Source organism: Phoca vitulina, unplaced genomic scaffold (assembly GCF_004348235.1).
Source record: "Phoca vitulina isolate PV1807 unplaced genomic scaffold, GSC_HSeal_1.0 scaffold63, whole genome shotgun sequence".
In the NCBI taxonomy this organism is placed as follows: domain Eukaryota; kingdom Metazoa; phylum Chordata; class Mammalia; order Carnivora; family Phocidae; genus Phoca; species Phoca vitulina.
The window spans coordinates 4195244-4218548 of record NW_022589766.1 but is presented as its reverse complement, the minus strand read 5'-3'; the positions used below and the strand labels follow the sequence as shown (position 1 = coordinate 4218548).

General features: G+C 42.3%; 1 protein-coding gene across 2 annotated transcripts in view; it reads left to right on the top strand.

Moving 5' to 3' along the window:
• The window catches only part of DTNB (dystrobrevin beta), a 256526-nt gene that overhangs the window by 15739 nt on the left and 217482 nt on the right, over nucleotides 1–23305 (top strand). The window contains exon 1 of one of the 2 annotated variants that reach the window (XM_032391615.1): nucleotides 11476–11682. The exons of the other annotated variant lie outside the window; for it this stretch is intronic. The gene's annotated coding sequence lies outside the window, so the exon portion shown is untranslated. Of the gene's footprint in view, nucleotides 1–11475; nucleotides 11683–23305 lie in introns of those variants that run through there. 2 annotated transcript variants of the gene reach the window in all.

Below are 23305 nucleotides of genomic sequence, written 5' to 3'. Positions count from 1 at the left end.
CTGAGTGTGGAGCCCGATGTGGGGCTCGATCTCAGGACCCTGAGACCATGACCTGAGCTGAAACCAAGAGTCGGATGCTTAACCGACTGAGCCACCCAGGCGCCCCTCCTGGGGGAATTCTCGAGGATCTTTAGTGTATCTTTTAGGCTCTGGCCTCCTGAGCTTTCCACAGTATGGCAGAATAGGAGATCCTCCTGTGACCATGAGCACGCAGAAAATACCCTAGTGGCTCAGTGTAGCTGTCTGTTTGGTCCAGTACAATCTTGAGCTTGACACCCAAGGACAGTTTTGTTGAGGAGCACAACTGCTGTCCATAATGTAAATCTCAGAAAGTTTCATTCGTAAGGTTTTCCACGCAATTTGTCACAGACTCTCAGACCTCACAAGACATTACGGAGGGTGAGACTACCCCTGTCTCAGTACTGTCTCTCTTCCTGGCAGTCCTGTCCCCATCCAGCCTCCCAGTCGGTCTCCTGGGCCATCTTCATTTCATGTTTGGACAAGACTGAGAACCAATGATTTTTGGGCAAGACTGAGAACCAATGATTCAGCCTCTGGGTGTGTGTGTGGGGGAAGGATTTCCACATTGCTACCCACAGGGCAAAATAGCAGTTCCTATTTATCTCTTCCAAATTTGCCTCTTTCAACCACCATCAGCCCCCTCCGACTGCTGGTATAGAAGATTCGGTGACCGCATCCTTCCGACTCTGTACGCCTTTGGCATATCACCTTTAAGCCCTGGTCTTCCTCTGAAGGCCAGTGTTTGGTTTTTGTCATCATGTAAAGAACGCTCTTTCTGCTTGTCATTTTAATTACCCTCTATCAAACCCTTTCCAGTCCTGTTATATCCTCTGTAAGTGCCAGAGAATAGAATGACACACAGTATAGTGTCCATTTACTATAATTCCATACAAGGATGGGATTGTGATATTTTGTGTCCAGGATTCTTATTTGCATGTCATCGGGGACTTTTGGTGGGAGGGGTGAAGGGCAGGGCAGTGGATTCATAACTTTAAGAAATGGTTTTCAGGTTCATTAAATTATTTCCCTTGAGCTGCTATTACCTTCTTGTTGCCCACAGATGCTCAGCAGGCAGGTGTCTGCCCTCCCACGCAGCTCGCTAACGTCCTTCTGCCGCTTTATTTCTACCACTGTAAGCTCACTACCTGGCCAGACTTGGTGTCACAGACGACCTTGGTGACTCCACTGTGTACCTCTTCCTCGGATCATTTATAACCATGGAAATTAAGACTTGGATGTTCAGACTGCAGAATGCAAATGGGACAGGTTCTAATAACAGATTTTGAAAAATATTCTTTCTTGTTTTCAAAAAAGTGCATATTCATTTAAGACTGTTGGAAAATATAAACAACTACAAAGAAAATTAAAAGCACTCCTAATCCTACCTCCCAGAGATAATCTCTGCTAATATTTTGGTTTCCATTCTTCCAGTCTTTTCTTCAGGAAGCACAACACACACACACACACACACACCCCTATAAAACTCTTTCCCTCTATCTTTTTTAACACAAACACCAAGAAGCAAAACGGTATGAATAATTGGCAATAATTGTCATTTGCCTAAGTGCTCTCCCAGCTTTCCTCCCACGGGGTAACTATTTTCTCAGAGTCTGTGTTTATTATTCCCTTGCTTTATAAAAGTGATTTTATAAATTGTTTGGGTTTACTTGATTTTAAGCTTTATAAAAATGGTATCATGCTTTAATCATACGTCTCTTGCTTTTCTTCACTCAAAAAACACATTGGTTCACTTTATCCATGCTGTGTTGTGTAGATAGAGTTCATTCGTTGTGACAGCTATTCAGTATTTCCGTTGTAGAGATGCACACGGTTTGTGTTCATTCGTCTCTTGCTGGTCACGTGGATTGTTCTTAGTATTTTGTCATTGTAAACATTGCTTGTACATGCGTCGAGAGTGTCTTTGGGGTGAAATCTTTGGCTATAAGTATGTTTCCAACTGATCAGCCTCCTGTCCGCCATTTGGAATTGTCAGACTTTAAAACTTTTGCCTTTCTAGTAGGTTTATAATATTGTAGTATTAATTTGCATTTTCCTGAATACTAATGAACTTGAGGATCTTTTCGTGCATTTACTTGCCATATGTGTTTACCCTCCTATAAAATGTCTGCTTATATTTTTGAAACTTTTCCGCTAGTGGTTGTTTGTCTCTCACAAATACTTTTTTTTTAAAGATTTTATTTATTTATTTGACAGAGAGAGACACAGTGAGAGAGGGAACACAAGGGGGGGAGTGGGAGAGGGAGAAGCAGGCTTCCCGTGGAGCCGGACCTTGGAATCATGACCCGAGCCGAAGGCAGACACTTAACCAACTGAGCCACCCAGGCGCCTATCTCAGAAATATTTTTAAGCAAAATTTGAATTGTACTCACATATCATTTTATACTCTTCTATGACATAAAACATTCTTTTAGGGGTGCGTGGGTGGCTCAGTCGTTAAGCGTCTGCCTTCGGCTCAGGTCATGATCCCGGGGCCCTGGGATCGAGCCCCGCATCGGGCTCCCTGCTCCGCGGGAAGCCTGCTTCTCCCTCTCCCACTCCCCCTGCTTGTGTTCCCTAACTGTGTCTCTCTCTGTCAAATAAATAAAATCTTAAAAAAAAATTCTTTTATACTATCATTTTCATGGCAGTGACATCTTCTATCTCATGGATATCTTGTAATTTAATCGAAGATTTATACCTGTTTTTTTTTTTCAATTTTAGTTTTCAGAAGTAATTCTGGTAAGATATCCTAATGCATAAATATAATTACACATCACTAAATGTTTTTGTCAAAGAAGCTTCAAGAATTTGGATTTCTGGGTCAAAGGATATCAACATTAAAAAATATTGATATATATTTCCAAATCATTTTAAAGGTTCTATAATTTATATTTCTTCAAAAAACTCTTTAACACTGGATATTAAATATCAAATATTTTGCTAATTTGTAAATATTAGCAATAAAGATAATATTTTAAATTGTTTATTGGCCACTATGTTTCATCTTTTCCTGGTATTCTTTTTTTTCCAGCTTATAGTTTGCATTCAGCTGAAGGTATATCTAAGTACTATACATAAAATTTCTTGGTTTACTTCTTTCTCCCTCTTCATGTGGTTATGTCATTCATTTGACACACAATTGGGTTTATTTGTTTCTGTTTGCATCTAGTTACAGGTTTTTAATTTTTTCTTATGCTTGTTGGTTTAATTTTATTATGATTTTTAGTAGTTTTATTTATTTAAATAATCTCTACACTCCACATGGGGCTCAAACTCATGACCCCGAGATCAAGAGTTGCATGCTCCTCCGACTGAGCCAGCCAGGTGCCCCTTAATTTTATTTTTGAATGTATATAACATTAACATGTTTCCAAAGCCAAAACTACCCCAAAAGATATCCTCAAAATTGTCTCTCCCTCTCTTATCCTTTCTGCCTGTTCCCTCACCCAACATCTTATAGGCAACCAATTTCATTGTTTTCCGGTTTATTTTTCTTGTGATGATCTTTTACTAAAAGAAGCAAATCCATTTTATTTTCTTATTTCTTATCTTTATTATACAAAAGGTAACATACTATACATTTGCTTTTGTACTTTGCTTTTCAAACTTAATAATATACTCGGGAAATTACTATGAATCAGTTCATAAAGATATTCCTCATTCCTTTTTATTGCTTCCTAGGAGTCAATTATAAGTTTATTCAACCAGTCTTCTCCGTTTGGACATTTAGGTAGCTTCCAATATTCTGCAAATACAAGTAATGGTACAAAGAAGAAGCGTACATATGTAGGTGTACATGTTATTTCTGGAGATATCTTTAGGACAAGTTCCTAGAAGTTGGAGAGCTAGGTTGAAAGGTAAATACACAGAGGCACCTGGGTGGCGCAGTCAGTTAAGATCTGACTCTTGGTTTTGGCTCAGGTTGTGATCTCAGAGTTGTGGTCTCAGGGTCATGATCTCAAGGTCATGAGATTGAGCCCTGCATCTGGCCCCGCACTCAGCATGGAGTCTGCTTAAAACTCTCTTTCCCTCTCCCTCTGCCCCTCCCTCCTCTCCCTGCCATTTCTCTCTCTCTCTCTCTCTCTCATAAATAATCTCAGAGGGGCGCCTGGGTGGCTCAGTCATTAAGCGTCTGCCTTCGGCTCAGGTCATGATCCCAGTGTCCTGGGATCAAGCCCCGCATCGGGCTCCCTGCTCCGCGGGAAGCCTGCTTCTCCATCTCCCACTCCCCCTGCTTGTGTTCCCTCTCTCGCTGTGTCTCTCTCTGTCAAATAAATAAATAAAATCTTTAAAAAAAAAATCTTATAAAAAAAAAAGAAAGGTAAATGCAAATTGTTCATTAGATATTGGTAAGTGCCACTCCAAAGGGGTTGTACTATTTCCCATTCTCTCTAGTAATATTTGTCTCCCCATAACCTCAGCAACAGAGTGAGGCTGTGTATGGCTGGACAGTCGTCCCAACACCATAATAAAAAGTCCTTCTTTGTCTCAGCTGTTTGACTGCTTCTCATATACTAGAATTCATATGCAGTTGGACTGATTTCTGTACCTTCTACTTGGTTACCTTGGCTGCCTATTCATGTGCCAGAATCACACTGTTTTCAGTCAAGAGGCTCTATAGTGAGTTTTGATATTTATTAGAGCTAGCCTTCTCTCATATCTCTTTTCAGTGTTCCATTAGCTGTTCCTGAGTGTTTATTTTTCCACAAGAACTTTGGTATCAATTTGTCTAGTTCCAGAAAACAAGAAAAAAACTTGTTTCTATTTTGGGAGAATCATATTAAATTTATAAATTAACATAAGGAAAACCGTCATCTTAATGATGTTGAGCTCTTTTAACCAAAACCAAAGGATGTCTCCTTCAAGTATACTTTTGTGTCTTTCAGGATCGTCTTATAGTTTTCTTTTTTCAAAGAACCAGATTTATTGAGACATAATTCATATACCTTTCAATTCATCCATTTAAAGCATACCATTCAGTGGTTTTAGTATAATCACAGACTTGTGAACTCATCACCACAATCATTTTAGAACATTTTCATCAACTCAAAAAGTAATCCCATACCTGTCAGGAGTTCTTTCCTAATCCCTCCAACCCCTCCAGCCAACTACCAACCACCAACCTACTTTCCGTCTCTGTCGATTTGTCTATTCTGTATATCCCATATAAATAGAATCACATAATATTTGGTCTTATGTGGCTGGCTTCTTTCACTTGGCATGTTTTCAAGTTTCTTCCATGTTATAGCATGTGCTGCATTCTGTCTTGTTTTTGTTTTTTAAGAGAAAGAGAGTGTGCATGTATGCGCCGGGTTGGGTGGGTGGGAGAGGGAGTGGGAGAGGGAGAGGAAGAGAGAATCCTAAGCAGGCTCCACGCCCAGCACAGAGCCCAAGGTGGGGCTCAATTTCACGAGCCTGAGATCACGACCTGAGCAGAAATCAAGAGCTGGCCGCTTAGCTGACTGAGCCACCCAGGTGCCCCTGCTCTGTTCTTTTTTATTGCTAAATACTATTCCATCATATGGGTGGGTGTACCACATTTTGTTTATCCATTCATCAGGTGATGGAGTTTGGGGTCTTTTTCACTTTTTGGCTGTTATGAATAAGACTGTGAACATTTGTGTATAGGTTGTTGTGTGGGCATATATTTTCAAGTTTCTTGGGGTATATACCTAGAAATAGAATTGTTAGGGCATATGATAATGTTATTTTAATATTCCAAGGACTGCCAAGCTGTTTTCTGAAACAGTTGCACATTTTTACATTCCCACCAGCTATGTATCAAGGTTCCAGTTTTTTCACATCCTCACCAACACTTGCTATTGTCTGTGATTTTGTTGGGAGCCATCCTAGTGGGAGTGAAGTGGTATCTCATGTTTTTGATCTACATTCCACTAAGAGCTCATTATGTTGAACATCTTTACACGTGCTTATTGGCCAGATATATATATCTTCTTGGAAGAAAAGTCTGTTCAAATCCTTTTCTTATTTTTCAGCTGAGTTATCTGTATTATAATTGTGTTGTTCATATATTCCCAATATAAGTCCCTTAGCATATATATTATTTGGAAATATTTAATCCCATCCTGTAGGCTGTCTTTGCATTGTTTATGGTGTCATTTGATGCACAAAGGTATTTAATTTTGATAAAGTCAAATTTATCTACTTTTTCTTTTGTCATTTGTGCTTATGTGTGTATCTAAAGAGGCTTTGCCAAGGTAACAAAGATTTACACTATGTTTTCTTCTAAGAGTTGTACAGTTTTAGCCTTTATACTTAGGTTGTTGAAGTTCTACTCAGTACTGAATGTGACTATATTTGAAGATAGGGTCTTGAAAGAGATAATTATATTAAAATGAGGTCATTAGGGGGCACCTGGCTGGCTCAGTTGGAGGAGCATGCGACTCTTGATCTTGGGTTCATGAGTTCGAGTCCCACATTGGGTGTAGAGATTACTAATAAATACATAAGTAAGTAAATAAATAATAAAAAAAATAAAATGAGGTCATTACGGTGGGCCCTACCTCACTATGACTAGTATCCCTAGGACAGACACTCACAGTATACAGTGAAGACCATGTGAAGACACAGGGAGGAGAAGGCTATCTAAAAGCCAAGGAGAGAGGCCTCAGAAGAAACCAATCCTTCTGGCACTTTCATATTGGACTTTTAGCCTCCAGAACTGTGAGGAAATAAATTTCTATTCTTTATTTTTTTTTTAAAGATTTTATTTATTTATTTGTCAGAGAGAGAGAGAGAGCAAGTACACAAGCAGGGGGAGCAGCAGGGCAGAGGGAGAAGCAGGCTTCCTGCTGAGCAGGGAGCCCTATGCGGGGCTTGATCCAAGGACCCTGGGATCATGACCTGAGTCAAAGGCAGATGCTTAACCGACTAAGCCACCCAGGTGTCCCATAAATTTCTATTCTTTAGGTCAGTCTGCGGTACTTTGTTATGGTAGGTCTAGCAGACTAATATAAAACCCTACTTGGTAACTGAATGTTATTTTCTTCTTTTATTTTATTTTATTTTAATTTAATTTTATTTATTTGACAGAAAGAGACACAGCGAGAGAGGGAACACAAGCAGGGGGAATGGGAGAGGGAGAAGCAGGCTTCCCGCGGAGCCGGGAGCCCGATGCGGGGCTTGATCCAGGACCCTGGGATCATAATCTGAGCCGAAGGCAGACGCCCAATGACTGAGCCACCCGGGTGCCCCAGTATGTTATTTTCTTAAATCATATGGGTCTTGTGCTTTTTTGGGAGAAATAACTTTCTCTATTTCTTTTCCTCTAGTATTGGAGTGACAAACTGCAACTCATGGGTCAAATCAATTTGGCTGCCTATTTTTTTTTTTTTGAAGATTTTATTTATTTGTTTTAGAGAGAGAAGGGGCAGAGGGTGAGGGAGAAAAGCAGACTCCCTGCTGTGCAGGGAGCCCAATGTGGGGCTTGATCTCTCCACCCTGAAATCAGAACCTGAGCCAAAACCAAGAGTCAGACGCTTAACCAACTGAGCCACCCCGGCGACCCTGGCTGCCTGTTTTTGTAAATGCAGTTTATTTGGGACAAAGCCACACTCACTTCTTTGTATATATCTATGGAGGCTTTTTGCTTCAATGGCAGAGTTGAATATTAGATCTGCAAACCCCAAACATTCGCTATCTGGTGCTTTAGAAAAAAATGTGCTGACCCCTGCTTTAGTAAATACTTAGGATGGGCTTATATGCATTTTATTCTTTGAGTTCTTGCATTTTAAAAAGAGGGTTTGTTTTTATTTTTCTTCTATAGAGTTCAATGCTTGAAAAACAGTGTGGATGGGTGGATACAAAATCCCTTAGCTTGCATTTTCTTTGCTTGAGTTTTTAGAAAATGCTGCATCACTATTGCCTTGCTTTGCTCTTGAGAAGTCTGATGCCAGATATTTTGGTTACCAGATTCCATAACAATCTACCTTGAAAAGTAACGGTTTAAGGTGAGAACTATTTTGATTATAATTTCACAATTTTGGGGGTCAGGAATTTGGGTGGGGTTTGGCTGGATTATTCTTCTGTTCCACATAGCTTCAACTGGGGTCACTCAGTGGTACCCAGCTGATGGATGAACTGATATAGAGCATTCATGATGACTTCACTCACATTGGCTAAGGCCAGCTAGCCTCTCTTCCTCTCTATGCCATCTCAGAGCCTCTCCACAGGGAGTTAGATTTTTTTAAAAAGATTTACTTATTTTATTTTAGAGAGACAGAGAGACACTGCATGAGTGGGAGGGGTGAAGGGAGGGGGAGAGAGAATCACAAGCAGACTCCACGCTGAGCGCAGAACCAGATGCGGGGCTCCATCCCAGGACCCTGAGATCAAGACCTGAGCCGAAACAAAGAGTCGGACGCTTAACCAACTGTATCACCCAGGTGCCCATGGGAGTTAGATATTTCATATTGTGGCTCAGGGCTTCAAGAGCAAGTGTTCTCAAAGACCCAGGTGGATTCTTAAGACTTTTATGACCCAGGCTTGGACGTCCCGTATACATCACACATTCTGTTGGTCAAGCAATTCACTTGGGCCAGCCTGGATCAAAGGGAGGGACAAAGAATTTGCAGACATCTTTAATGTACTGCAGCCCCATGTCCTTACCTTTTTAAGTAATTTGAACTTTTTGCACTGAGGCTTTGAAAAATTCTTATTTTTGTCTAATAGTTTTAAGAGGTTGGCTCTTAGAATTGATCATTTTGTGATGATTTCCCCAAGTACACTGGGGCTCTTTCATTATATAGGTTTACATTTTCTTATTTCCAGAAAGTTTCATTATATGTGGAACTTCAGCTGCACCTATGTTGGACGTTCTTTGCTTGTACTCAAATGACATTCCAAACTGAGACAGAAATAAGCACAAAGGTATTGAAGCAAGGGAAAGTAGGAATATTGCAGGAGTTTGGTTGGGATGTGTGTGGGAAGTGACAAAAGAGGGAGTGGGGAGATGGACAAGGGCTAGATAAATGGAAGGTCTTGTGTGCTATGCTGAGCAGTGACATACACAGGCAGCATATTCTGGAAAGTTTTTTCTGACATGCAGTATGGAATATGGAATGGAAGGAATGAGACCATCAACAGGATTGTTAAGTGAGGTGGGGATGGGAAGGAAGGAGTCAAGGATGACTCCCAGGTTTCTGAACTGGGCAACTGAGTGGACAGTGGTGCTAAAGACTTTTAGACACGTAGAGCTTTGTAGTGTCTGTAGGGCATCCAGGTGGAGAAGTCCAGCAGGCTTTGTGTCTGTGGAGCTCAGATGAGTGGTCTGAGCCAGATAACACACTTGGGAGATGCTGGTATATGTGGCAGACGAAAACAGGGAGTGGATGGAATGGCTTCGGGAGATGGTGTGGGGTGAAATGAAAGCTGAGAACAGAACCCGGGAGACTCAGGAGAGGTCAAGAGGGGTGAGGAGGTGAAGGCCAAGGGAGTTTCAAAAAGAGTAGGGTGCTTTGTGTCCTCAAATGCCACCAGGAGCTCAGTAATACAAGGACTCAAAAACAGCCTGTGGCATTTAGCATTAAGCAAGCCCTTAATGACTGAGCGGTGCAGTGACGTGGTGGGGACAGAAGTTACAGAACCATGGGTTGATGAGGGAGAAGCTGCTGAGTTGGCAGAGAGGAGTGCAAACTACTTTCAGGATGTTTGTGAAGGAAAATACAGACAGGGACCAAGCAGTACCTAGAACACAATGCAGAGGGACAGAGGTGTTTCTTTTTCTTGAGGACAAGAAAAGCTCAAACATGGCAGATGGTGAAGGAAAAGGTACAAGTGGTTGATAATTTTGGGAGTGAAAGCTGGGGCATGATCGAAATATGTTTGAAAGGAGTTTTCTGAGGGTGTGGGAAGTGATGAGGTACAGAATGGCGCAGGAGAGATGCTAATACAAGTGTACTTAATTTCCAGAATAGTTTATTCTAGTCTAGCTCACGTACTGAAATTACCTCGGTTTCAATCGATAGGGCAAATATAGCAAACAATATCGACATATTTATTTTATCTCATTTACACATCTTTTCTCCAAAGGGTAGGATCAATGTTTTACCCTTTCAAAGCCTCCCACATAGTTGGTGCTCAGTAAGTGGTAAATGAATAAACAAGATGTCTCTTGCCTGTATTCTGAGTATCTCAGCATATTCAGAACACAGTCAAGACCCTGCATACACGTGAAAAATTCTTCTAAGCATGCAAAAGAGTCCCAAAATTCATGTGTGAAAGGTGATGTCCTTTTTTTGAGGAACCTGTTTACCCTCACTGAACAAAGTTGGTTACCAGCATTTTCTTCACCATAGGAGTTTAAAAATAGGAAAATGAGAGGAGGAGGAAGAGGATGTTCTAAAGGCAGGCAGGCCGACAGACAGCAGGAGGAGGCGCGATCTGCCTTACCATAAGGTGCCAGAAAGCAGTGAAAACCAGACGCAAAGCATACAGGCTTGGGGGCTCTTCGCTTAGGGACTTCCATCCCGCACTCACACAGCAGTTGTCCTTAAAGGACTGCTGATCTGGGCCTTAAGAAATGGCGAGAAAAACGATCCTTTGAACCATCACCAAAAAAAAAAAAAAGCATAGCTGTTCCTAATTTCGAATCATCTCCTATGTTTCACACAGTTTGGAAAGGATTCTATCAGAAATGGATAATATTAAAACAAAAGAGCTGATGCTGAGATGGTGAACCTGGGTCCCCTCAGTTCCCTTGTCCAGGCTGTTTACCTAGCCTGGATGCACTCCTTTTTTTCTCCTAGAACGTCTTTCTTTTTCTTCCTTCCAGGCGCAACACAAATGCCACCTCTTCCAGGAACCCCTCCACACGGTCCAGGCGGAAGTAATCTCTTCCTCCTCTGCCCTCCCATAGCATCTCCTTGTGGCTTGGCTTTGCATGGGTCACCAGGCCGGGTTGTTTACATGGCTGCTTTTGCACTAAATTATGCGCACCTCGAGACCAGGGGCCGTGACCGTGACGGAGTACCTACCCAGCACCTGGTACAGCGCTAGGCGCGGAGTCGGTGCTCCGTAAGCGCTCGCTGAGTTGAATCAATTTGGAAAAATCCCTCAGGGCAAGATCTCTTGCTCGAGGCGCGGATGAATGATTCAAGGGTGGTTTTTTGCATTCTTTACCTTATAGTCACGGCGCGCCGAGTATCCAGCTGCCCGGCACATACCTGTGGAATTGAAACGCACCTCCGGCGCCCGCCGCCAGCGTGCGGGACCAGCCCGAAGGGGGCAGGTTTCCCCCGCGCGTCCGCACGCCGGCCGGGGAGCTGGTGTGGGGGGGGGCCCGGGTCCTGCTCGGCCGCAGGGGGCGGGGTTCAGAGGGAACTCGGCCCGCTTGCCCGCCCCTCCTCCGCGCGGCGGAAGCCCCGCCCCCGGCCGCGCGCTCGCGCAGGCGGCGCGTGCCCGCCCCCCGCCCAGCGCCCTCGCGCCCTCGCGCCCTCGCGCCCTCGCGCCGGGGGCGGGCTTGCTGCGCGTGCCGGGCGGGGAAACTGCGCGAGCCGGGCGCCTGAGAACGTTCCCCGCGGGGGCGGCTCCGGGGCCTGAGCGGGTGCCGCCGCCACCTCAGCCGCCGGGGCCGGGCGGGAGGAGGCGGAGGAGGCTGCGGCCGCCCGAGACCTTCTCGACGTCCCCAGCTCCGGCCGGGAAGTGAGTGAGGTGGGGGTTCGCGGCGGCGGCCGCGGGCTGCAGGAGAGGAGCAGGGTGCTGGAGCCTCGCGCCCGCGAGGAGCGGGAAGGAGCCCGCGCAGCGCCGGGACCTCGGGAGCCTGCGGGGGTGCAGGGTCGGGAGCGGCGGGGACGGGGCTCCGGGAGCCGGGGCCGCTGCACCGCGCGCGCTGCGAGGGGAGACGGTGCCGCGCGCCCGGCCCTGGAGGGGCGAGAGGAGGGGATGGAGCGGAGCCCCGGGCCGGCGCTGCCGGGCTCTGAGTGCCGGGCCGGGGAGGGGGGGGTCTCCGGGGTCCCGAGCGCACCGTGGCCGCAGGGCGCGGGGCCGGGGTGCGGGCGCCGGGCTGATGCTGCTGAAGCCCGGCTCTCTGGGAGGAGGCTGTGCGTTAGGTGCTGTAAGGGGCGAAGGAGGCAGGTCCTGGCAGAGGGCAGGTGAGGCAGTTAGGCCCTGGCAGAGGGAAGGGAATGTATTTCAGATCACCCCCAAACACTGCTTGCCGAGGCTCCTAACAGTGAACCTGTGCACCGAGGTCACCTTTGAAAGGAAGGTGTCCTGCGAGGAGGGAGGATGGAGCTAACAAATGCTTGCTGTTAAATTCCTGTGCCAGGCCTTGGGATTAGGAAGACCTTCCAGCATTTCTAGCAGACGTTTATTGATTAGCTACCTTGGGTTAGAGAACCGCGGTCAGCACTGGGGCCACAAAATAGTGTAAAACACAACCGTAATTTGCTATTTAGGTGCTGACAATTTGGTAGTGAAGGTATGCGTGTAGAATACAAAGTGGCATTGGATTTCGCCTTATACTTCATTCACTTTAGGTCTTTTCCCAGTGTTGGGAAATTGGAGCCATAAATTGCTTGGTTTGGGGATAAAGCAGAAGAGTCAGAGGAGCTTGTGGGGGAGATTTGGGAGAGTTTTGAAGGCAGTTCTGCCTAACATTTAAAGGGGAAGAAGGGAAGAAGAAATTTGGAAAGAGAAAGGAAGTTCCCTTCCTTCCCTCCTCGAATTAAGCTCCGTGACTATCACTGCTAAATCCTCAATGACAAGAACAGTGCCTGGCCCACAGAAGTCAGGCAAAAAATAGTTACTGCATGAATGAATGAACCAAGCAAGGTTTTGCTGTATTTTACACACAGCAGTATTAATTATTTTGGTATTAGGGATGGGTGATGGACTTCCTCTGTTCCTGAAATATTCTTTCTTTTCTTCTCCTTTTTCTTCTTCTTCTTTTTTATTTTCTTGTCTTGTAAGGTAACCCAGGTTTCTAGGTCTGGGAATTTAAAGCAATGGCCAGGGTGATGGAGTGGTGATGTTTTGGGGCCACCCTGCCACTTCTTTATTGCATATTGGCCATCAGGAGCTTACTTCTTGGGACATTGCTTCAAATCATCCAATTCTGGACCTTCTCTTTTCTATCACTCGAGGAAGAAGAGTACTTTTGTCTAGGCAACATTTTTTTTCTCTTTTATCCTGGTTCTTGGATCTTCCATCTGCAGTAAGAGACTATCTGCTCTTTTGTAAGGGCTGCAGTTCTACCTGTTGTCTGCCATGGTTGGATTTCTGGGCTCTCCAGCTCCCAGCTGCTGTTTCAGTGCCCGGGGTTGCAGTGCCTGTTGGATTACTTTGTCTGCCAAATTAAAACTTGACCTTTTACGAGTTCTGTGAGGATTTTTATCATACATAAGTGGAATTACCTTTGGAGAGGGTTACGTAGGTGAAGTTGTGCTAGCAAGGTTTTGAGTGTTCCCTACCCATGAGACAGATTTTCTACTAAAATCAATAGAATGCCAAGTTACCTTTTATTTTATGACTTTTTTTCTTTTTTGTTTTTATTTTATGACTTTAATAGAAATCTTTTAAGGGCCCTTGTGCCCACGTATAAAAAACAAGGGTAATACATTTTTTAAAAAAGATTTTATTTATTTATTTGAGAGAGAGAGTGAGAGAGAGAGAGCACAAGAGGGGGTAAGGTCAGAGGGAGAAGCAGACTCCCCGACAAGCAGGGAGCCCGATGCGGGACTCGATCCCGGAACTCCGGGATCGTGACCTGAGCCGAAGGCAGTCGCTTAACCAACTGAGCCACCCAGGCGCCCAAAAAAACAAGGGTAATATTAATCCAGATTTGGTCTCGTGCTGTAAGCCTTGAAGAACTAAGTTCATTTCTCTTTCGTTTCAGAGTACAACCAGCAGGAGTCCATCAGTTCTTGTTTTGGGGTACCCTAGTCCTGTTATTTTGGGTGCCTTATTCCAGGTTCTCCCAGTGATATTATAATATATCCGTATGTTTATATTTCTTTTAAAATCAACTTTATGGATGTGCAGTTGACATACAATAAAATACCCAAATGCCTGTGTACAGTTGGATGAGTTTTGAAAAATATATATACTTTGTAACCACTATCCCAATCAGGATGTAGAAATTTTGGGGTGCCTGGGTGGCTCAGTTGTTAAGCGTCTGCCTTCGGCTCAGGTCATGGTCCCAGGGTCCTGGGATCGAGCCCCACATTGGGCTACCTGCTCAGCGGGAAGCCTAATTCTCCCTCTCCCACTCCCCCTGCTTGTGTACCCTCTCTCGCTGTGTTTCTCTCTGTCAAATAAATAAATAAAATCTTAAAAAAAAAAAAAAAGAAATTTACATCATCCCCGAAAATTCCCTCATGCTGATTTATACTCCATCCCTTCTCATTTACTTCTAGTTAGACAAGCATCAGGGCTGTGGTGTCTAGTTGTGCAGGATGTATATCGCCCACCTTTAGGGGGTGCCATTCCTAGCAGAATCCCTGCAGATGTACCTCCTGGGGTTGTCTCATGCACAGTCTGTGGGGTTGTGTACTGCAGCTCTGCAAATGGCTCATGAACACACACTTATAAAATACTCAAATAGTACAGACTGAATAAATGCCCCCTTGGTCCACTCCCTTTTCTACTGAAATTGCAGTTATCAGTTTGTTGTTATCCTTCCAGACCTTTGCATTTTCATCTACGTATAGGTAATCCCGAAAAAAAGCAGAATTTCCCTCCACCCCTAAGTTATTGACATGATACTGTACATTGTTCTGCAACATTTTTTTCCCCCCTACCAAAATGTCTGAGATCTTTCCATGTTGGAACATAGGTATCTACCTGATTTTTCTTGACTACTACATGATCTCTTCTGTGGTGTGTGTATTGTACTATAGTTTATTTAACCGTTTCCTCATTAAGGGCCATTTAAGCTCTTTGCTGTTTCAGACATTGCTGCAGTGAATGAAAGAAGTAGAATTGCAAAGGGGGTGCACATTTTAAATTTTAATTCAGGGAGATTAACCATGGAACTTGATCTGGTTCATTTTTTTTTTTTTTAATACTAGGTAATGTTCAATTGTGTAGACTTAAATCACCTTTTTCATTCTTCATTCACTGAGGGACAGACAGTTGTGTTACTTTGGATGCTAATTCTTTGATGGATATATGTGTTGCAGATGCATCCTGCTAGTTGAGGCTTGCCTTTCCCCTTGGTTAGCAGTGTCTTTGTACGCAGGTTTAAAATTTTAATGTGTATTTATGAAAAAATTTCCCTTAAATTAAAAAAAAAGGTTGTGTTGAGTCTAGTTTTTTGCTTTTGTTTCTCTTTTTAAAGATTTATTTGTTTGAGAGAGAGAGAGCAAGCACGAGCTGGGGCAGAGGGAGAGGGAGATGGACAAGGACAAGCCGACTCCCCGCTGAGCAGGTAGCCCGACATGGGACTCAGTGTCAGGATCCCAAGATCATGTCTTGAGCCGAAGTCAGATGCTTAACCAACTGAGCCAACCAGGTGCCCCTGTGTGTGTCTGGTTCAAGTAAATTTTCTCTACCCCAGCGTATGAATGATATATTTCTGTATTTTCTTCCAAAATGAAAAAAGGGGTGCTTGGCTGGCTCAGTTGGAAGAGTGTGCCACTCTTGATCTGGGGTTGTGAGTTTGAGTACCACATTGGGTGTAGAGATGGCTTAAATAAATAAAACTTAAAAAATTTTAAATTAAAAAAAGTTTTGCTTTCTTTTTTTTTTTTTAAAGATTTTATTTATTTGACAGTGAGAGATACAGCGAGAGAGGGAACACAAGCAGGGGGAGTGGGAGAGGAAGAAGCAGGCTTCCCAAGGAGCAGGGAGCCCAGTGTGGGGCTCGATCCCAGGACCCCGGGATCATGACCTGAGCCGAAGGCAGACGCTTAACGACTGAGCCACCCAGGCGCCCCCAAAAAAGTTTTGCTTTCCATGTGGAATTTCTATGTGGTGTAATGAAGAGAGACTTTTTTTTTTCCCCAATTCGATAATGAAGACTTTTTTTTCCACTTCGGATAACCAGTTTTTCAGCACCTTTTCTCATTTTTTTCAATTGTAAAATATACATGAAATATAGTTGACCATTTTAGCCATTTGTAAGTGTACATTTGTGGTATTAAGTACCTTCATATTGTTGTGTAACCATCACCACTGTCTATCTCCAGAACTTTTTCATCTTCCCCCACCTGAAATTCTGTACCCACTAAACACCGATTCCTTATTTTCACCTCCCTTCAGCCCCTGGCAACCACCATTCTGCTTTCTGTCTCTATGAATGTGACTACTCCAGGTACCTCATATAAGTGGAATCATACAATATTTGTCCGTTTGTCTGGCTATTTCACTTAGCATGTCTTTGGAGTTCATTTATATTGTAGCATGTGTCGGGATTTCCTTCCTTTTTTAAGGCTAAATACTCTTCCATTTTATGTATATACACATTTGTTTATTTATTCATCTATCAGTGGACACAGATTATTTCTACCTTTTGCCTATTGTGAATAATGCTGTTATGAACATGGTGTTCAAGTCCCTGTTTTCAGTTCTTTTGTGTATATACACAGAAGTGGAACTATCCATGATATTTTTTTTTTTTAAAGGTTTTTGTTTATTTATTTCAGAGAGAGAGAGAGAGCACAAGCAGGGGGAGCAGGAGAGGGAGAAGCAGACTCCCCACCGAGCAGGGAGCCCGGGATCATGACCCAAGCCGAAGGCAGATGCCCAACCCACTGAACCACCCAGGCGCCCCGTCCATGATATTTAAAAAAAAATTATGTACATGACTGAATATGACCAAAATGGGTAGATAGTAGAGAGTATATACCCCTTCTTCTCCACCTGCAGTTTCTCCTGTTACTAACATCTTGTTTTAGTGTAGTACCTTTGTTATAACTGATGAATCAATGTTGATACATTATTATTAATTTAAGTTCATAGTTAGGCTTCTCTTTGTGTCCTTTGTGTTTTGTGGATTTTGACAAATGCAAAGTGTCATGCATCATTAATGTCAGCACATGACATTTCATGTAATGTTATTGCACTATTGTCAGAATAATTTCATTGCCCTAAAAATCCCGTGTTCCATCTACGCATTCCTTCCTCCCTCCTCCTGAGCTCCTGATAACTACTGATTATTTTACTGTGTCTATAGTTTTGCCTTTTCCAGAATGACATATGGTTGGAAATCATACAGTATTGTAGTCTTTCAGACTGTTCTCTTTCACTTAGCAATATGCATTTAAAGTTCCTCTATGTCTTTTCTTGGCTTGATTGTTTGTTTGTTTGTTTGTTTCTTCTTTTAAATTCTAGTTAACATACAGTTCAATATTGGGTTCAGGAGTAGAGTTCAGTGGTTCATCACTTACATAGAGCACCCAGTGCTCATCATGGCAAGTGCCCTCCCTAATACCCATGCCCCCTCTTTCCCATCCCCCACACACCTCCCTCCATCAACCCTCAGTTTGTTCTCTGTAGTTAAGAGTATCTCATGATTTGTTTCCCTCTCTCTCTTTTCCCTGCCCCCCGTATGTTCATCCATTTTGTTTCTTAAATTCCACATGAGTGAAATCATATGGTACTCGTCTTTCTCTGATTTATTTTGCTTAGCATAATACACTCTTAACTCCATCCATGTCATTGCAAATGGCAAGATTTCATTCTTTTTGATGGCTGAGTGGTATTCCAATATATATACCACATCTTTATCCATTCATCAGTCGATGGACATTTGGGCTCTTTCCATAGTTTGGCTATTATTGATAATGCTGCTGTAAACATCGGGGTAACTTATTTGTTTTTATTGTTAAATAATATTCCAGTACCAGTTTGTTTATCCATTCACCTATTGAAGGACATCTTGGTTACTTCCAGTTTTGGGCAATTATGAGTGAAATGTCTAAATATTCATGTTCAGGTTTTTGTTTGGATACAGGTTTTCAACTCTTTTCAGTAAATACATAGGAGCATTTTTGCTGGATTGCATGTTAAGAGTTTAGCTTTATAAGAAACTGCCTAACTGCCTTCCGAAGTGGCTGTGCAATTTTGCATTCCCATTAATTAAAGAAATGTATATCCTCGCACCCTAAATGTACTTAAAAAATAAGTCTTTGTCAGACTGTTCTCTAAAATTAAACTTCATCTGGAATGAATTCTTATTCTAATTGTTGCTCTTGTTGGCCATCTTTCTTAGCATTATATTTCTTTATGTCTTTTGAAGTTTTGTTTACAGACTCATTCGAGTGTGAGTGCTTTTGATTTTGTTTTCCTTATTTCTGTGCTCACCCTTCTCTGTGAGATATTTCAGGTGTTCCCATTGACTTTTTGGACAATAGTCAAGAAGTCAGGTATAATAATGGTGGGTCAGGGGGTCCTACTCTTTGAGATAATTGGGTCTATTTTAGATCGATTCACAGAGTATGTGAATGTCTTGGTTCAGTTCCTGGTCATGAGGCTGTGTTTTTATCTTCCCACTTTTCTAGGCCTAAAGCATTACATAAACCGTAGCTCTAGGCAGAGACTGGCAGCAGTATTTTGTAGCTTCCTTTCAGCTCCAGCTTCATCCTTGGCTTTAAGCGGTGAGTCTGGTTCGGATGTCTCCTGTTTCTCCACCTCCTTTATTTTGTCGCTGTCACCCTGCAGAAGGTGCGCACCTGCTTCTGGGCTCAGCGTCCAGCAAGCCTGTAGCTTCAGTCCTGCTTACGTTTTTGTGTATCTGTTTTGTTTCTGATCCAAATGGGGTTTTATCTTGTTTTGGAGCCTGCTTAAGTCATTAAAAAGAAAAAAAATATATATATATTTATTTTTAAGATTTTATTTTTAAGTCATCTCTATACCCAACGTGGAGCTTGAACCTAACAACCCTGAGATCAAGAGTCACATGCTCTACCGACTGAGCCAGCCAGGCACCCCAAGTTATTTAAAAATATATTTAAAAAATATTTTATCTATTGCTGTGTATTTGGAGTGGAGGGGATGCATCGAAGTGTTTACTTACTGGGCTACTTTGATTAGAAGACTTCATTGACCAGGCTTCTTTCTAATCTCCACACCACTTATTTTGTTGTTTGTGTTATTGCAATGCCTAGACCCTCCAGTACAAAAGTTGAATAGCAGTGATGATAATGGGCATTTTTATCTTTTTCCTGAATGAGAATGCTTCCGGTGTTTCACTATTAGATATGAATCTTACTGAAGGTTTCTGGTAGATTTCTTTTGTCAGTTTATGGAAGTTTTCATCTGTTCTTGGTTTGTATTATTTTTTTAAGTTTTATTTATTTAAGTAATCTCTGCACCCCCGTGGGGCTTGAACTCACAACCCCAAGATCAAGAGTTGTATGCTCCTCGACCGAGCCAGCCAGGCGTCCTGGCTTGTGTGTGCGTGTTTTTTTTTTTTTAAAGCTTTCATTTATTTATTTGAGAGAGAGAGTGAGCAAGAGAGAGAGAGCACATGAGCAGGGGCAGAAGCAGACTCCCCACTGAGCAGGGAGCCTGATGCGGGGCTCAATCCCAGGACCCTGGGATCATGACCTGAGCCGAAGGCAGACGCTTAACCAACTGAGCCACCCAGGCGCCCCTGGTTTATATTTTTATTGGGTGTTGAATTTTTTTTTTTTTTTGGCATTTGTTGAAATTATCATTGTTTTCTCTTTAATATGTTAAGAGTAGGACAGACAACTTTTTGAGTTGCAGATAACTGAGAAACATATATTGTATATGATTTACTTGATAATGCATTTTTTAACAAAAAATGAATCTTTAGAAAACTCAACTTTGATCTTGAATTTTTGTGTATTAACAACATTATAAATAAGCTAATACAGAACTAAAATGCTATAATAATCAGGTCTGGGCTAAATATTCTTGTAACTAAGCTTCACTATAATGAAATAGTCCTCAGTTAAAACAGCTTTTGAGGGGCACCTGGGTGGCTCAGTTGTTAAGTGTCTGCCTTCGGCTCGGGTCATGATCCCAGGGTCCTGGGATCGAGCCCCATGTCGGGCTCCCTGCCCTGTGGGAAGCCTGCTTCTCCCTCTCCCACTCCCCCCGCTTGTGTTCTCTCTCTCGCTGCGTCTCTCTCTGTCAAATAAATAAATAAAATCTTTTAAAAAATAACAACAACAATTTTTTGGGTAACTTCTGGGACTCTACAAGGATTTGTTCAGCCCCTAACCATTCCCACTTTTTCCTGGCTTCTTTTTGTAGACTCTTTGCTCCCTCCTTTTAACTTTTCTCTCTGCTCTGTCTCCTCTTGCCAGAGAGAGACTTTCTTCTGCAAGTAATAATATTATTTATTGTGAGGCTATAGTGTATCAGGTGCTTTTCATAGATAAGGACTATTCTTTAATCTTTATAAGTTTGGAAGCTAGATATGATATCTCGAGTATATGGGTGAGGAAACTGAGCTCAGAGAAGTTAAAACTTCTTTAGGGCCATACAGGTAATCAGTGACCCTGCTAGTATTTGAACCCCGGGGCAGACTTCAGCGTCCTTTCTACATGCTGTCTTTAAAGAAGACTGTTGTTCCAGTTCAACTTGAGTTTTGTGTTTTGGCTTACCGACGTGATTCCTGAGCATGGTGATAGGACCACTTTGTGTCTCCAGTATGTTTTCCTTAAGAGACTTTTTCTTGTTTTTTTTTCAAGATTTTATTTATTTATTTATTTGACAGAGAGAGAGACACAGCAAGAGAGGGATCACAAGCAGAGGGAGTGGGAGAGGGAGAAGCAGACTCCCCGCTGAGCAGGGAGCCGGACGTGGGGCTCGATCCTAGGACCCTGGGATCATGACCTGAGCTGAAGGCAGACGCTTAACGACTGAGCCACCCAGGTACCCCGAGACTTTTTCTTTTTTTCTTTCTTTTTTTTTTTTTTTTAAAGATTTATTTATTTATTTATTAGAGAGAGAGAGAGAGAGAGAAACAGCATGAGAGGGGGAGGGTCAGAAGGAGAAGCAGGCTACCCGCTGAGCCGGGATTCCCGATGTGGGACTCGATCCCAGGACCCTGGGATCATGACCTGAGCCGAAGGCAGTCGCTTAACCAACTGAGCCACCCAGGCGCCCCCGAGACTTTTTCTTTAGTTAGGTACTGCATTGCTTTTTCCCAGTCTGATGTTTTACATCTTCTTGAGAGATTTCTTATAATGACTAAATCTTTCTTAAAGAAACAGAATGAAAAGTGTCATGGTTAAGCACGTGGGCTCTGGAGTAAACTATTTTGGTTGGACCTTGAGTTTATTTTATTTTAATTTTGTGGACATTATGAAACATTGACTTTCAAAAAGATATGGAGGATAAAAATAGTGATACCTCTGTGCATACTGCTCACGAAACCAGGCTCCTTTTAGGGTTGAACCCTGATGTAACTCCTACCCAATTGTATTCTCTTCCCCTTTCGAGGGAACTACGGTTCTGAATTCAATGCTTTCCATTCCTATACATATTTTCATATTTTTATGACATACGTAAATAGCCCTGAAACGTACATTATTTTGCATTTAAAAAACTTTATATTAACAGTATTAATTATTTTTTTTGTAACTTGTTTTTTTTTTCCCTCTCAGTATCGTGAGACTCATCCATATGGGTATACGTCCTGTACTGCTTTCATCTTGGCAGAGTAGGATTCTGTTTTTTGACTGTGTCACAGTTTACTTTTATATTTTTCTGTGGATTGGCAGTTCGTTTGTTCTGGATTTCTTTCTTTTTTTTTTTTTTTTTGCTATTACAAATAATGCTGCAATGAATAGTCTTGTCGCATATCCTTGTGCACACGTGTGTCTTTTAGAGCATGTACCTGGGACTGAAACACTGGCTTGTGTGCCATGCACATCTTCAACTTCAGCAGGTATTACTCAGTTCTGTTCTGAAGTGGTTTTTACCAGTTAACATTTGCACCAGTGGTCCATTGCTTTCCTGCTTTCTAATTTTTGCCAATCTGCTGGATGAACAATATAATCTTATTTTGGTTTTTAATATAGGTTTTTCTGATTACTAGTGAGATTGAACATTGCTCGATGATTTTATTGGCTCTTTAGATTTCCTCTTCTGTGATTTGCTTGTTTTCATCATTTACCTTTTTTTTTTTTCTGTTGCATTGTCTTTTTCATATTGGTTTATAATTTTTACTACATTTTATACTAATATAGAATGATGGTATAATGGACCAAGAGTTAGGCGTTCTGGGTTTCTATTTCCAGTTCTTTCTTGTGAAGTATAACTGTCACCTGGGACAAGACATTTATTTGGATGCTCAAAATTTGGGGTCTGCGTTAGGTCATTTGTAAGCCCTCCCATTCTGATTCTCCATTGCTTAGTTTTGGCTTTTGTAGCTCATAAGCATTACTACAAATGTGTTAACTGAAATTAAAGGTATGAGAACACAGAGAAGGAATTGTTAACATCTTTCTATGTGAAGGCTGCGCACTGCTATTAATTAATTACTTTAAGATTTTATTTTTAAGTAATCTCCACACCCAGTGTGGGGCTTGAACTCACAACCCCTGAGATCAGGAGTCCCGCATGCTTTACCAACTGAGCCAGGCGGGCACCGTTGCACACTGCTGTTTAATTGGTTTTCTTTTCTTTTCATTAATTCCAAAGTCATTTGAAAAAGTCATTCTTAATATCTGTCTAAAAAAAAGTCTTCAGGGGGGCGCCTGGGTGGCTCAGCCAGTTAAGCATCTGCCTTCGGCTCAGGTCATGATCCCAGGGTCCTGTGATCGAGTCCCGCATCGGGCTCCTTGCTCGGCCGGGCGCCTACTTCTCCCTCTGCCTGTCGCTCTTCCTGCTTTGTGCTCTCTCTGACAAATAAATAAAATCTAAAAAAAAAAAAAAATCTCTAGGAACAAGGTTAACTATAGAAATAACTAGCAAGGATATGTTTTTAGTATTTCCTTATTAGGAAAGTAGTTTAGAATCTTTGTTTAGAGCTAAAATTTCCTCTTATTAACTAAGCAACCCATAGCAGGTTTTAGGAAGAACTAGGAGGTTTGTCTTTAGCACACTAGAGGTACCTGTTTCTTCTTTCAGTGGCTTACTTTCTACTACATTCTTTTTCTGATTCTTTGGGCACATTGCATTTCTACCTCTTTACCTCCTTTCACTTTTGTTAGAACCTTTTCTCTATTCCAAATTTAAAGTATTGCAAGTAATTGATAACAAAGTATTTATTCTTCTTCCAAGTCTATATCTGTATACCATATTTTTTTTTTAAGTCTATTTTATTTTTTAGTAATCTCTACACCCAACATGGGGCTCAAACTCATGACCCCAAAATCAAGAATTGCATGTTCTTCCAGCTGAG